Source organism: Hylobates moloch, unplaced genomic scaffold (assembly GCF_009828535.3).
Source record: "Hylobates moloch isolate HMO894 unplaced genomic scaffold, HMol_V3 SCAFFOLD_3, whole genome shotgun sequence".
In the NCBI taxonomy this organism is placed as follows: Eukaryota; Metazoa; Chordata; class Mammalia; order Primates; family Hylobatidae; genus Hylobates; species Hylobates moloch.
This window is the reverse complement of record NW_026652278.1, coordinates 81,394,544-81,409,159: the sequence shown is the minus strand read 5'-3', so window position 1 is coordinate 81,409,159 and position 14,616 is coordinate 81,394,544. Positions and strand designations below refer to the sequence as shown.

Sequence of the window (14,616 nt, the reverse complement as noted above, 5' to 3'; positions counted from 1 at the left end):
ACATCCATAGGAAGCTTCCTCTCTCACCATCAATGGTCCAGTTGGGGCCCTTGGTGAGGTCACTCAGGCCTGTGTTTCCTGAGACTGGGATGAGCTCAGAAGGCCTTGAAATCTCTGGTCAACATCACAGTGAGGAATAAGCAGGACAGAGACCTTGCATGGCCCCCTCCTTCATCCAGGAAGCCCTGCACAACGGACAGTGGCTCCTGGAGAGCTTGGAAGCTGATTTTTAAGTCAACCCCACTCCATCTCAACCTTCTTTTTACTTTTTTTTTTTTTCAAAAAGAAATATGCAGGGCTCTTTGTACATGTTGCCAGCAGGAGAAATGTTCATGCTGAGAGGATTTGAAAGGGCACAGACCACTAGAGCACAGACAATGTATTCAAGTTTCTTAAGTTCTTAGAATATTGCTGGGGTCATCTCACTGTCCAGGCTCAATATTTCTTCATTCCTTTGCAGGCAATTCAGAAGATGGAATATTTCAACTCTGGATGTAAGCACCTGCTGTCCCCATGGTGGTCATGTAGGGGGAATACCAAAGTCCCTGGGTGATTTCTACTCAGCACCTTCTTTCTCCTGGGCTGATAAATCTCAGCCTGGGGGCCACCATTTACATCGTGGCTATGAGCCAATGTGAGTAGGAGCGGGTGACTCAGAACAGGTGACAGGCGTCACTTTGGAGCCTACTGGGGAAAGGTGTCGCAAGCGGCTCTCCTAGGGCCACCCCGTCATCTAACCTGCCACAAGTGAGTTGGGCTGACTCATGGCCACTACAGAAGTGATTGACAGCAGGTCGTATAAATCCCACCACACCAGAGGGGAGGGCTGAAGAGCCCCCCTGCTCTCCAAGGGTGGGCTGCTGGCTGGAGAAGCCTGTGGCCCTCAGAGCCTGACATTCTGCTGCCAGCAGACAGACATTGTCCCCTGAGCCTGGGATCTGCTGCATCCTCACCCCCTGGCTGGGTGTCCAAGCCACCTCCCATCTCGGTAGATAACAACAATTGCAGACAGCCCGGACCACGTGTTTGCGGTGGAGAATGGCTTCAAGGCCCTGAGAAACACCATTGACGCCATGAGTGGGCTGATGTGAGGGGCTGAGGCGCCTGGCTCCTATGGCCGGAGGCTCATTCTCCCTGCCCTGCTTCACCCCTCCTGTGTTCCAGCTCATGTCAAAGGCCTGTACCGCAGTTAGATCTGCGGAGTCCCCACTGTGTGTGCAGGAGGTGAGAGCTGAGGAGGACCTGCTGAGGGCAGAAATGTCTGTGCCTGTGTCTGGGGGTAAGGAAAAGGCTGAGGTTTGTGTGTGCTGCCTGTGTATGTGGTGTATGTGTGTTTGTGGTGTGTGGGTGTGTGTGTACTACATGGGTGTAGTATGTGGTGGGCATATGTGTGTGTATTTTTTCTGTGTGGTGTGGCACATGTGTAAGTAGTGTGTGTTTGTGGGGTGTAGTATGTGTGTGTTGTGTGCGTGTGCTGCGTATGATGTGTGTGTGTGGTGTGTGGTATGTAACATGTATGTAGTATGGGTAGATGTCTGCGTGTGTATGGGGTGTGCAGTGTGTGAGTTTGGTGTATTTGTTGTGTGGTGTGTGTGAGGGTCTCAATGTGTGTGTGTTTTGTGTCTAGTGTGTGTTTTTCTGTGGTGTGTGGTGTATTGTGTGTGCTATTTTTGTGTAATGTGTGTTTGTGGTAATGTGTGTGTTGGCGGTGTGTGATAGGTGGTATGTGTGTAGTATGTGTACATGGTTTGTAGTGTGTGTGGTGGCTGTGTGTGTGTAGAGGGTCATGTGTGATGTGTGGGTGTTTTGTGTGTGGTATGTGTATGGCATTGCATGTGTGTGTGTGTAGTGGGTGCATGTGATAGGTAATGTGCATGTGGTATGTATGCATAGTGTGTGGTGAGTGTGGTGCTTGTGTACATGTATAGGGCTATGTGTGATGTGCGTGTATTTGCTGTGTATGTGATATGTAGTATGTGGCAGTGTCACTGTGTATGTGTATCTTGTGGTGTGTTGTGTGTGGTGTGTGATATGTTCTGTGTGTATCAAGTATGTGTGTCTATGGTGTGTGGGTATGTGTATGTGCTGGATGTGTAGTGTGTGGTGTGTGTGTGTGATGTGTGCGTGCTGTGTATGCTGTTGGGTGCATGCTGGGTGTGTGTGTTGTGTGGCAGAGTGGGGAATGTGTGCCCTTTGTGTGGTGCATGTATGATGTGTGATGTGTGTGGTGTGTGTATGGGATGTGTGGTGTGTCTTTGGTATTTTTGATATACGTGTGTTTGCTATTCATGTGTGTGTGTGGTGTGTGGGTGTGTGTGCTTCGGGAGTGCGGTGTGTGGTGTGATGTGTGTGGTATGGGGTGGGTTGAGTGTGTTTGTGGTCCAGTGTGCATGGGTGGGAGGGTGTGGATGTGTGGCCCACATGGGTGTGAATGTGAGTGTTGGTGTGGGGGGAATATGCGGGGGTGGTGGTGTGAGTACCTGTGTACAATTACTGTGTTGTTACCTCACAACAATAAGTTTAACTCTAAAGCAAGAAAAGACGTATGAAAAGCTCTCAGGGAAACACCGGCAAATGGCATGGAGCAGCAGCTAACCCAGACCACGGGACAGGAGCAGCCAGGGCTCCTCCCAGGAAGGCCAGGCAGGTGCAGGAGCTGAAATATCTGTGTAATTTACCACATCAACAAAACGAGAAACAGGAACCAAGCGGTTATCTCGGAGAATGAAGAACAAGAAGTGGGGGCGTCAACATCCCACAGCACCCTGTGAGCAGAAAGAAATCTCCATAGCCTAACAAAGGGGTCCACATACACACCCTCAGCTCACCTCGGCCCCACAGGATAAATCACAGCATCCGTCCCTGCTGTCTGGGACATGGTGAGGATGCCCTCTTGCCATCCAGGGTCCTGGCATGGGTGGTGACAGTCCTGTGTGGTCCTCTGTGATGACCTCATCTGTCCTGACCTTCGCCTGTGTGGGCTGGGGCTCTGCTTGGCCAGCATTTACACAACTGCAGCTGCTGGAGAGGAAGGGAGCCCTGAGCATCCTCCCTCCATGCGGACAGCACGAGGCTGGGTGCCGCTGGCCTCCGACCAGCAGCTGGGCTCTAGCCTCCCTCTTCCTCACTGCAGGATGCCCTGGCAGTAGGCTGTGGGGACAGACACACCATACATATCTGAGCTCTGCTCCCCATGGGCACACAACCAGGAGCAAATTGTCCAATGTCAGCGAGCTCCAGAGGTGCCTCCCATGAACAGAAAGGATGCTGTCAGGCCTGTCTTGAGTCCCAGGGCACTGGGCTGTGCAGGGACTGGCACAGGGCTGGGAGCTGGTAGGTCCCTGAAACAGGAGCTGTGCTGACACTTCCATGATTGGTCCTAGGCTCTGTCCCCAACCACCCCTCCCCAATGCAGAGCTGAGGATGGGGGTGGAGTGGAGAGAGCTCCCCTCCCCCTCAGGGTCTCTTTCTGCTGCTCCTGATTTAAAGCTGCTCATCCATGCAGCCAGTGTGACAGCTGTGCTCCTCTGTTGATGTCCCCTGGACACACACAAGCTGTGGCATCTGAGCAGCCCTGTCAACCCCAGGTGAGGATGTGAGTCTTCACTCCTCCCTGGAGGCAGCTGAGCTGAGGTGACAGGTGCCCTCTACCCACCAGCTCGGCCCTCTGCCTCTGCTCAAGTGGCCCAGCAGTCACAGCCCTGACCTGTCAGTTGTTGGCTGACTTGTGCAAAGCCACCTCACATGGGGGGTGACAGTCACAGCAGGGAAAGACCAAGGTAGAAGCTTGGACTCCAAATGCAACAGAATGAGCCCTCTCAGCAGGCTGCCACCGAGAAGCTAGGAAGGTTCTAGGGAGCCCAGGAAGGAGGCCAGGGATGGAGGCAGAATGTAACTCGGAACTACCCATTCCATGAAGGTCCAGAGCAGCCCCCAGCCCTGCTCAGGGTGGCCGAGTTGGGCTGGCCAAGGTGTGCACCACCCAGGCTCAGATGTACCTTCCAGTGTCCGGCTGGCCAGGGCCCTTTAGAAACCTGAGCAGGGAAGATGTTGAGAGTGCAGCCTGGGAGCGTCAGATTTGGAAGCAGCTGCTGTTGGCCTCAGTGGTGGGAGAGGACCCAATGTTTGTGCTGAGGGGACTCAGGCCTGGGAGCTCAGCACAAGGCACCAAGCTGGCCTTTCCTGCTCTCTCTCTCACAGCCTCAGTGCCCCCACAAGGTTCTTCTAAGGAAGCGTCATGGCCATTGGATGGGTGACCTCAGAGACCAAACAGGAGACACCATGAGGAGGAGGAGCAGGCCAGGACAAGCCAGCTGAAGTCGGCAGTTGGAAGGCCTTGGAATGAAGGTGGGCCCTGCAGCTCCCCATGTGAGGAGGGTGGAGCCCCAGGCCCCAGCCAGGGGCCGACATGGAGGGACACCCACCATTCCTGCCATTCCCATTTTACAAAAAATCTAGAAATTTGCATTTTTAGAAAGAATGTTCAGGTTTTCTTTCTTTTTTTGTCCTTTGAGACAGGGTCTCACTCTGTTGCCCAGGCCAGCATGCAGTGGCATGATCATGGCTCACTGCAGCTAAATTTTAAAAATTTTCATAAAGACAGGGTCTCATTATGTTGCCCAGGCTGGTTTTGAACTCCTGGGCTAAAGCAATCCTCCCACCTCAGCCTCCCAATGTTCTGGGATTACAGGCATGAGCCACTGTGCCTGTCAAAGTTGGGCTTTTAACTGTGGGCTCCCATTTTTGAAAATACTTGAAAGCCTCAGAAAGCATGTCGGCAGGCCAGCTTCACCCACAGCCCGCCTTGAAAGTGTGATGCTGCAGGAAGACAGGAAGCAGGGTTCAGAGGAAGCTTTCCTTGGGTGCATGGACCGGGGGCACCTCAGGCATCAGCAGGGATTGGAATGCGCGGGGCCTGAGCCAGGAGGCAGGGGTGGAGGCCAATGCCCTTGGCAGCTGCAGACCTGTGGGAACCCCGGCTGGCTCCTGAGACCAGCCCCACCTGCCCTGTTTCCCCTGTGGTGTTTGTCTCAGGGCAGGAGCCACAGTGGTGGAAGGACACACTCCCTGAGCCTCAGGGTGGGTGCCCTGTGGTCCATGCTGGATCAGGAAGAGCAGGAGATGAGGAATCACCTGTAGGTCTCTGGAATCGCAGCTAAAACAGGGCTTCTGTGATGGATTGCCCTGAGCAGGGTCCTAGGTGGCTCGCCTGCCGCACCCAAGTCCTGGCCCTGCCCCTGTGGGTGTCCTGCCTGTCACAGGCACACAGAAAGACAGGGAGGACAGACTCTGAGTGTTCAGCAGCCCTGAAGGAGGCATCGAGGCCTGGGTGCCCCGCTCAGGCACAAGACAGGGTGTCTTCAGACAGCCTTGTGGCTCCACTTACACCTTATATCAGGGAAGGCCTGCTGAGTGAACGGCCTGTACCCGTGGCCTGAGGGAGCACCAGAGATTTCAGGGCGGGAACATCACGCTAAGCCCACGCTGTGCAGGGGCCAAGTGAGACCTTTCCTGGGCTCCTTGCTTCAGACATGGTGGGGAGAGGGCCCTTGAGTACTCAAGGCCCAGCCGCCTCCTCTTGGACCCTCAGTGACACCAGGTGAAGATTTGGCCCTGTGGACACAGAGACATTGGTTGAGACACAGCTGCTTCCTCACAGCAGCCTCTGGGAATTCAGTTTTGGGGGAGGACCTCCAGGAACAGCGAGGTCAGAGGGGAGGCAGCCACCCATTCTTCCTCACTCAGCCTTTGAAGGGCCCTGCCCCCACTGCCTCTCCGCATCTCCCACCACAGTCCTCCCCCATAGACTTGCTTTCTTCCCCCTCATGCCCACTTCAGTCTCTCTCTCCCAAACCCACAGCACAGGAGGCACGCACCCAAGCCTCCCCGTCTCCCACAGAGAGGAAGCCTCCTCCCTGCTCCCCATCAAAGCTGCAAGAGGGGCCCAGGCCCCCTCCTGTCCTCAGTGTCCTCATCTCTCCTCTGTGCTTTGTTCCCTCTGGGCTCAGTTCCAGGCATCTGCATTGGAAGTGTCCTCACCTCCCCGCCTATCAGGAACTCTGCAGTGCCCTAGGGCTGTGCCACCTCCAGCACCATGGACACTTGTTCCTCCTGCCTCCCTCCAGCTTCCCAGCCTGGCCTGGAACTCAGGACTCCACCCAGCGGCTCCCCTGTCTGGGCCCACCAACTTCCCTGCACTAAAGCTTCAGCACTCCACATGGCTCTGACCCTGTCTCCCTCCTGCACTGGCCAAGGCAGACAGGGACACACAGAGAGCAGCTGCCAGCATAGAAAGGTGTTCACAGGACACAGACACCTGCCCTGCCAGCCCCTGCACCCCAGGAATCCTCACAGCCACCTCCCAGGGAGGAAGGCAGGGCAGAGGGAGGACAGGGGAGGGAGAAGGTCATGGAGGCCGAGAACTTTTGGAGCACAAGGGCCTGCAGTAACAGTGCAGCCAGGGGCCGGAGGGTTCAGGGAAATAGTCGTTGAGATCAGGGTGGGCACTGAGTGGTGTCCTGACCAGCCTACCATGTGTGTTGTCAGGCTCCCAACCAAGGTCTCAGGGAGTCCCTCAGCTCCCTGGAGCTCCCTCTGGTCCAGCCCCTCAGGCCTCCCTTGGGGGCTCAAAGCAGCACTCCCCTGCCTAGTGTGAGTGTGAGCTGCAGGACGATGCTGTCCTCTGTGCAGTAGGTGATGAAGGACAGCCGTGTTCTTGGGCTGGAGAGGAAGCATGTGGCCCTGAGAAGCCAGAGAAATAGCCAGGGCGGGTGACACCCATTCCCCACCTCCCACCCCAACTCTTCTGCTTTGGGGCCCCTTGCTAGATATAGGGAGGTGATATAAATGTAGTGAACCACTCTGAGGCCTGTGGAGACGAGGGGCCCACAAAGGAGATTCAGGATGGCAACTCGCTGCATCCCCACAATCCCAGCACCCCCAAACACACTTGCACTCACCACACACACATGCACAGACACACCACACACATGCACCACCCCACACACACACAGGCAAACACACACAAACACATCACAGACACACATACGCACATCACACAGACACACATACACACATATGCACACACACACCACATGCACACACAAGCACACACATGCACACACACCACACACACATGCACGCACACACCGCACACACACATATGCACACATGTGCACTCACACGCTCCATGCTGAACATGCAGGAAGATAGACACACAGCTCTCACAGCTGGTCTCCCTCTACTGGAAAATTATTTGCTTCTTCACCCCATTCCCCTCTCTTCTCCCTCATCCTTCCTCCACCTCAGAAACCCAGCAAACAAGGCAGAGCAGAGGAAACACAATTCAGGCCAAACCCACAGCTTCCCCACACCATCTTCCCATCACCTGCATTTACTGAGGTCAGACCACAAAAGCCCTCTGGGGCCACTACACAGCCAGAGGGTCCAGTGAACGGCTGGGGTCCTAAGTAGTTTGAGGAGAAGCCCCTGGAGTCCCGTAAGCAGCAACTTCTGGTGCAAGGGCAGCCTGGGGCAGGCCGATGTGTGGGGCAGCCTGCCAGCACCTGCCGCCCAGTGCTGGAGGAAAGCAGGAAGGTAGGTAAATAAAAATCTCAATGCCATAAAAAAAAGAAACAGAGAGGGAGAGCACAAAACGGAATGAATATTTCAATAGATACCTGACCGGGTATGCAAATTACCCAGCCCAGCACAGGCAGAAGCACTAGGCAGTGCTTGAGACATGCAGTTCCCTTCTGCCCCTCTGTCTTCCTCTACATGCTGAGCTTACTCAGGGAACCCTGGTGAGACATGGAGTTCCCTTCTGCCATGCTGTCTCCCTCTACATGCTGAGCCTACTCAGGGAATTCTGGTGTTCACAGAAGGGGTCAGGGGAACTGCATGAAGACCACAGCTTTGTGTAGGCACACAAGCTTCAACATAGGCGTGTGGACATGTGGTTGTATATGTGTGCATGCAGAGGAGTCCTGCAGCCACGCCTGGTGGGAGTCTGGGGGAGGCTCCTGGCTTCAAAGAGCCCAAGGCATTAGCCCAGGCTTGGAGACTTGAGCTGAGGGATTGGAGGGAGGGGCTGAGCAGCAAGCTCAGGAATAGCCCAGGCCAGCCAGGAGGACAGTCCACCCAACCATCGGTGATGAGGCAGCCTCGCCCCAGCCCAGAGCTTGGTCTACTGGCCAGCCAGGGGGAGGGGTTCCTTCAGGCTCCAGTGATGACCTGGCAGGAAGCTGGGGACATGCTCTAGGCTGTGAGCCTCTGTGAGAGGCAGGTGGATACTTCCCCTATATCCCCACTCCTGGCTGCAGATTCTGCATTTGCGGACAGGAACCGAGTGCCCAGTACACCTCTGCAGACAGCTGCACTGCACTGACTCCTGCTTCCTCCACTTAAAAGTTGTGGGATATTAAGCAAGTTGCTATAAGTTCTCAGACCTGTACTTTCCTCATCTATCAAATGTGAAGAAAGCAAGCCAAGCCCACAAAATATTAGTGAGTCTAAAACAATTCACCCGCGGTGATCAGCAGCACATACCCAAGGAGGATAAAACAAAGTTGACAAAAGTCCCCAGTGTTCTGATGTGATGTCCCCACCTCCTAGGACCAAGGGTCCAGCACAGAGTAGAGGCTTAGGATGTATCAAGGCCCCATTGAGCTCTGGGAGTTCTGGCTGTGGCCACTTTAATAACAAATGATCAGAATGCTGCACTAAGGCAGCTTCACCATTAAGCAGCCATTTGGGAGGGTCCGGTGGTTCAGCTCCCAACTGTGGAAGGGGGCAACCTGGGGAAGTGCACGGGGCTCTGGGCTAGAGTCAAAAGACTCAGCTGCTAAAGCCCAGCCCAGCCCTCTTACATTTTCTTACATTTTGACCCACCTCTTGCCTCCTCTCACGGAGGTTCGAGCCCCTGGTGGTGGGTGTGGGGTTGGGGGATCCGAGAGCTCATCTTGTCGCTAGGCAGTCCCTGTCCCAATCACCTCCATGCTGCTTTGCTGGGGCTTGTGGGTTGACAGTTGAAGTTTCAGGACCCCAGGAAAAATGCCTTAAATAATACTTTCCTGCAAATGGATAGCCATTTTTTTTCCCATTGATCGGAGATGTTCGCTATAGCACATCCTATGTGGGTCTGGTTCCTGCCATTATTCTCTCCCTCACCACAGTGCTCCCCAGAGGACTCCCTAACAAAATAAACCTCCTACCTGTACATTTTCCTCTCCAGTCTTTTTCTAATCCCCTGTGAGAAGTTCAGCTAATATAGGTGTGCAAACCAGGTGTAAACATCTGCCTCCAAAAGTCCCACCAGGGTCTTGCCATGAAGGGAGCCTTCTCTAGTGGTTGGGAAAACCAGTAGGAGAGCTAAAGCTCCAGGGTCCTTGCCCTCAGTGATTGGTGCCCTAGCAGAGACTGGGCACTGTCCACAAATCTATCCCCAACTCCTTCTTGGATGCACAGCTACTAAATTGTAGCCTCCCCTGCAGCTCAGCGGGCTGTGTCTGAGCTCATGGCAGTGGCAGGTGCACATGCCTGTCACCCAGCCTAGCCCTGCTTCTTCTGTCTGGCTGATGAGAAGCTGATCTCAAAAGAATGCTCTTGCCTGGCAGAGCTTCCCCTGCATACTGAGGTCCCTGAATGACCAATGGAGGCCTGCAGTGCCCCTGGAGGCCTGGACCCTCTCTGTGCCATCCCAGAGGTGAGAAGTGCCCTGGCTTCTTGTGAGCTTGGTTGTTCCACGTGGGGCTACTCGTAACCTCACCTGCTCTGGCTCATTCCAGCTCTACAGGGGTGCTTTATGTGACATCCATTGGACTCTCAGATATGTGTGTTCTTATAGTTCTGGTCTAAAATAAGGAATAAAAATTGCTCACCGTGTTCCCTTTTGTACACTTTGGTTTTGGGCAGCTCTGATGTGAGACTTGTTTTCTGTAATTATGCTGCTCCTCCCCCGAGGAGGGGGCAATGGAACAATGGCAGTCCAGGAGTAGTAGTAGTTAGTTGGCACCTCTGAGGCATCAAAATAGTGAGTAAATACTAACACTTCAAATAGATCCTCTAGGAGAGCATGCTGAAATTCACCAGAGACGTGATGAGAATCACAGACAGCAGAGGAAAGGGAAGCCTGCCGAGCTGGGACTCCCATGGAGCGGAAAGGGGCTCCCTAACACAGGGAAGAGGTGAGCAAGTGAGAGAACTCTGAAATTTCACAACTCCACCATGGACCTGTGCAATCCTAGGCACAGGGAGCCCCCTCGTTGCCCCTGGGCTCCAAATGAACACAGGTAGCCTGCTGGAGATGGTGCAGAGGCACTGCTCAAGTCTACATGGATCCCACAGGCTTTTGATCCCTGATCTGCCTGGTGCAGCCACTGCTGCCTGCCATGGAAGGGAACTGGGCACTTTCGTGTGCCCCAAAGACAGATACCACAGCTGTGGTAAGGACGATTCTCTGCATGGCTTCCTTCTGCTGCTCCTCTCTGCCAAACGGGACTTGCCTGCTTTGGTGACAGGCTGCCAGTGCCACCACCCACCCCTGCCTGAGCATGACAGCCACAGCTCAGTGTTCCTCTGAGAGCCCAACCCCCAGAGGCTGCCCATTAGCCCGTTCCACCACAGCCTTGCCTCTGCTGCCCCAGGCCAGGGAGGGAGCAGGAAGGCCAGGCACCTTCCTGAGCTCCTAACAGCAAAATGCAGCTTTGGGAGAGAAGTGTGAGTGGGCCATGAGCCCAACAACTGTCATTGCTCATTGCCCCAGCTGAAGGGTCCTGCCCTCGTGGGTGAAAGGTGCACAGCACAGCCACCCTGCTATGCCTGAACATTGCAGCTGTGGCCTGGAGCCCTTCAGAAAGCCCAGCCTTATCATAGCCACCTGAACTCTGGGCTGACTGGATCCTGGTCCAGCCACATCAGGACTCCTACATGCCATCTAGAGGGTCACTGAGAGGTGTGGGAGTTGGGGAATTACCTAGCCTAGTCCAACATCGCTGGCACCTGACTACCCGCTGGGCCTGAGTTTGGGCCCACCCAACCAGCCAACACCACCATGATGACTCCCACCCACATGGCCGACAGGCAGAGCCATTCTCCCTCTCTCCATGAGGCGGCAGCATTACTACATTGGAGAACAGGCGAGCCATACAACTGCCTGCATTGGGCTGAGTGAAGAAGTTCCACCCTGAAGCCACTCCTGTGGAGAGGAACACAGGACAGGTATTTTCCATGTCTCTCAGCCACACTGTGGCCTGGAGATAGACCACAGTGTGCATCTGAACTGAGAGACACCAGCCCCAGAACAGGGGTGTGATAGGGAAGCTGATTGCGTTCCTGCCTATCTAGGACATGGAGCCAGTGCAGCCCTTTCATCCCACCACAGAGACCTCTGTGCATTTCATCAGGAGCTCCCCCAGCCACCCCTATCATGGCTGGTGCCTATGCTTATCATTGGGGGTATTTGTGGGAAAGCTGGGGGGTCCAGCTCTGTCCAGCTGCATCCTCTCTTCCACCCTCCCAACCTACTCTGAGCAGGAAGCTCAGGGCACCTGGCGTTCTGCTGTCCAATCTATCACCTGAAACAATACAGAGCACCTCAGTGAGCAAATGTCAAATATACACCCATGGGCTTATGCCGCAGCCAGTAGTTAGTGAGCTCCTCTCAGGCATCAAAATAGTGATTAAATACCAACACTTCAAAGAGCTCTTTTAAGAGAGCACGCTGAAATCCTTTAAGAGAGCACGCTGTGACAGGAATCACAGACAGCAGAGGAGAGTAAAGCCTGCCAAGCTGGGACCCCCGTGGAGTGAAAAGGGGCTCCCTAACACAGAAGTGCCACCTACTGGCCCGCAGGTTGAACTGCACAACCCAATAAAAAACAGAAGCGCACAGGGCTGCAGGAGAAAGGCCAAAACCCCTACCAACATACTCTACAGTGACACTGTCAAGGGGGGAGGAGGGGGAGATAACAGAGAAAATATCCCACATAAATGAAAATAAATTCGAACATAAGAAGTGTCAACTCCTCCAGATGAGAAGGAACCAGTGTAAAAATTCTAGCACCATGAAAGATCTGAATGTTGTGACAACATCAAATAATCACACTAGCTCTCTAGCAATGACCCCCAACGAAAATGAAAACCTCAAAATTACAGATAAAGAATTAAAAGTATGGATTGCAGGGAAGGTCAATGAGAGCCAAGAGAAAGTTGAAAACTAACACAAATAAACCATGAAAACAAACCAGGAAACGAAGGAAGAGATAAATACCTTTTAAACAACAACAACAGAACTTTTGGAAATAAAAAATACACTTAAAGAATTTCAAAATACAGTTAAAAGCTTTAATGATCCAAGCAGAAGAAAAAAATTTCAGATCTTGAAGACTGGTCTTTTGTTAACATAGTCAGACAAAAATATAGAAAAATGAATTTTAAAAAAGAACAAAGAAATATGGGATTTTCACCAAACCTATAACTTATAGACGTTCCTGAGAGAGAAGAAGAAAAAGTAGAACTAAACAATACGTATACATCCACAAAAGGATGGAAATAAGGTGGGAACTAAGACAGTAGGAGGGGGATGAGGGCTGAAAGACTACCTATTGGAAGCAATTTTCAGTATCTGGGTGATGGGTACACTAGAAGCCCAATCTCCACCAGTACACAATATACCCATGAAACATGCACATGTGCCCCCTGAATCTAAAATTTAAAAAGGCAGCCCACCTGCAACTCAGTCCACCTGCATGACCAAGGGTTGTGCCCCTTTTCTCCCTTCACTAGGGTGAGGAGCTTCTGACTGATGCCAAACCCGGGAGATCAACTCAGCTGGAGTGGAAGAGGCAGGGCTGGAGTGGCCCACAGAAGGGTCGCTGGCAAAGTTCCCTCTGCCTGCTCCTACTGTCACTGTTCAATACAGAAAGCCTGGGAGGGTCCCTGTGGGTGGCCAGGGTGGAGGGGTTCTCCCCTCTGATGTCCTCTAAGCTCGCCTTCTTAACCTATGACTTCCTCCCTTGAGGGATGAGGAAGGATGACAGGCCCTAACTTTAGTTCACATTGGCTAAACTCCAAAGACTCTCAATCCCCATTAACAAACATATGTTGATTTCACCAGGATCACATACAACTCTTCATGAAATTGTACATGCATTTCTTCTTATGGGGTCTCAGAGCCACAGAGATGGAAAGCAGCATCTTCATGTTTACACATGGGTTAACACAGGAGCACAGACCAGCTGCAGAGAAGTGGGCTTGAACCTCCCAGGGCAGAAACATAGTTGTCATTAATTAAAGACAACCCAATCTGAGGAAGAAATAAAATCTCTCCTCTATACTTTCAGGTTATTTTAATTCCCTTTCTTTTTCCTATCTATCTATTTATTTATTTATTTATTTATTTATTTATTTATTTATTTATTTATTTATTTTGAGATAGGGTCTCACTCTGTTGCCCAGGCTGGAGTGCAGTGGTGAAATCTCAGCTATCTGCAAACTGCACCTACTGGGCTCAATCAGTCCTCCCACCTCAGCCTCCTGAGTAGCTGGGACCACAGGCAAGCCATCATGCTTGGCTAATTTTCATATTTTGGGTAGAGGCGGGGTTTTGCTATGTTGTCCACGTTGGTCTTGAACTCCTGGACTCAAGCAATCTGCCTGCCTTGGCCTCCCAAAGGCCTCCCGTAAGCCACCATGCCTGAACTCCCTTTCTGCCTAATGAAAGCTTCCCCACACTTTTCCTGGTGTCATGAGTACAATGAACATTTTGTCCCTGAGTCTTGAGAGACACACAGTTCCAGGAACCTTGTAAACTTGCGTTGGCTGCTCTGGGCACATTTGTATATGGCTGTAGGCATTAGGCAGCTGGGCCAGGCAGTCTAGAGCCAGAGGGTGCACTTTCTGGCTATCCATCCATTCCCACACCTGCACAGACATGTGACCCACCTCTCTGGACCCTGCCCATGGGGCCGCGCACAGGCCATGCACCTGCTCGCCAGGCACCAGGCAGCCTTGTCATAAATATCTCCACCTGTCCAGCAATGTGGTGGGAACACTCAATTCTTTGTGAAAATCTCTGTATTTACAGTACCAGAAGTGTGTGTATTTTGTGAAACAAAAACTGTCTAAAAAAAAAAGCAAGACAAAAAATTGATGAAGCCAGGCCTCCCACTGCAGGAAGAATGTTGAGAAGTGAAGTGTGGAGGGGCAGCATGTTCTCTTTAGCATCGACGATTGCTCAGGGGATGAGCCTCCAAATGGAGAAAAATCAAATGACTGGGTCTCGTCCACCCCCAGGGGCTCCAGCGCCCTCTTCCATTTCCTCAACATTGACCTGGCTCATTTCTCTGGACGCCTTGTGCAGGGCATTGTGTGCCTGGAAAAGCCTCTCATAACCAGCTAGGGAGACAGATGTACACACACAGAGGGGAGAGGCTGGGGAAGGGTGGGAGAGGCCCGCTTCCCAATATCGCAGCTGGCAGGACCCAGATGCGGAGTCCAGGCTGCAGCAGGACAGGAGGGTGCAAGATGGAGAAGGGGGACAAGAAAGAGTAACTCCTTGGGATGATGGCATTGAAGGTCAAAGTCATGCGACCTAGAGAAAGCCCCCAGAGCCCTACA

General features: G+C 52.8%; 1 protein-coding gene across 1 annotated transcript in view; it reads left to right on the top strand.

Annotated features, from left to right (window-relative positions):
• Positions 1 to 14,616, top strand: part of LOC116479120 (anthrax toxin receptor-like) — a 165,694-nt gene that overhangs the window by 75,088 nt on the left and 75,990 nt on the right. The gene's annotated exons all lie outside the window — the stretch shown is intronic.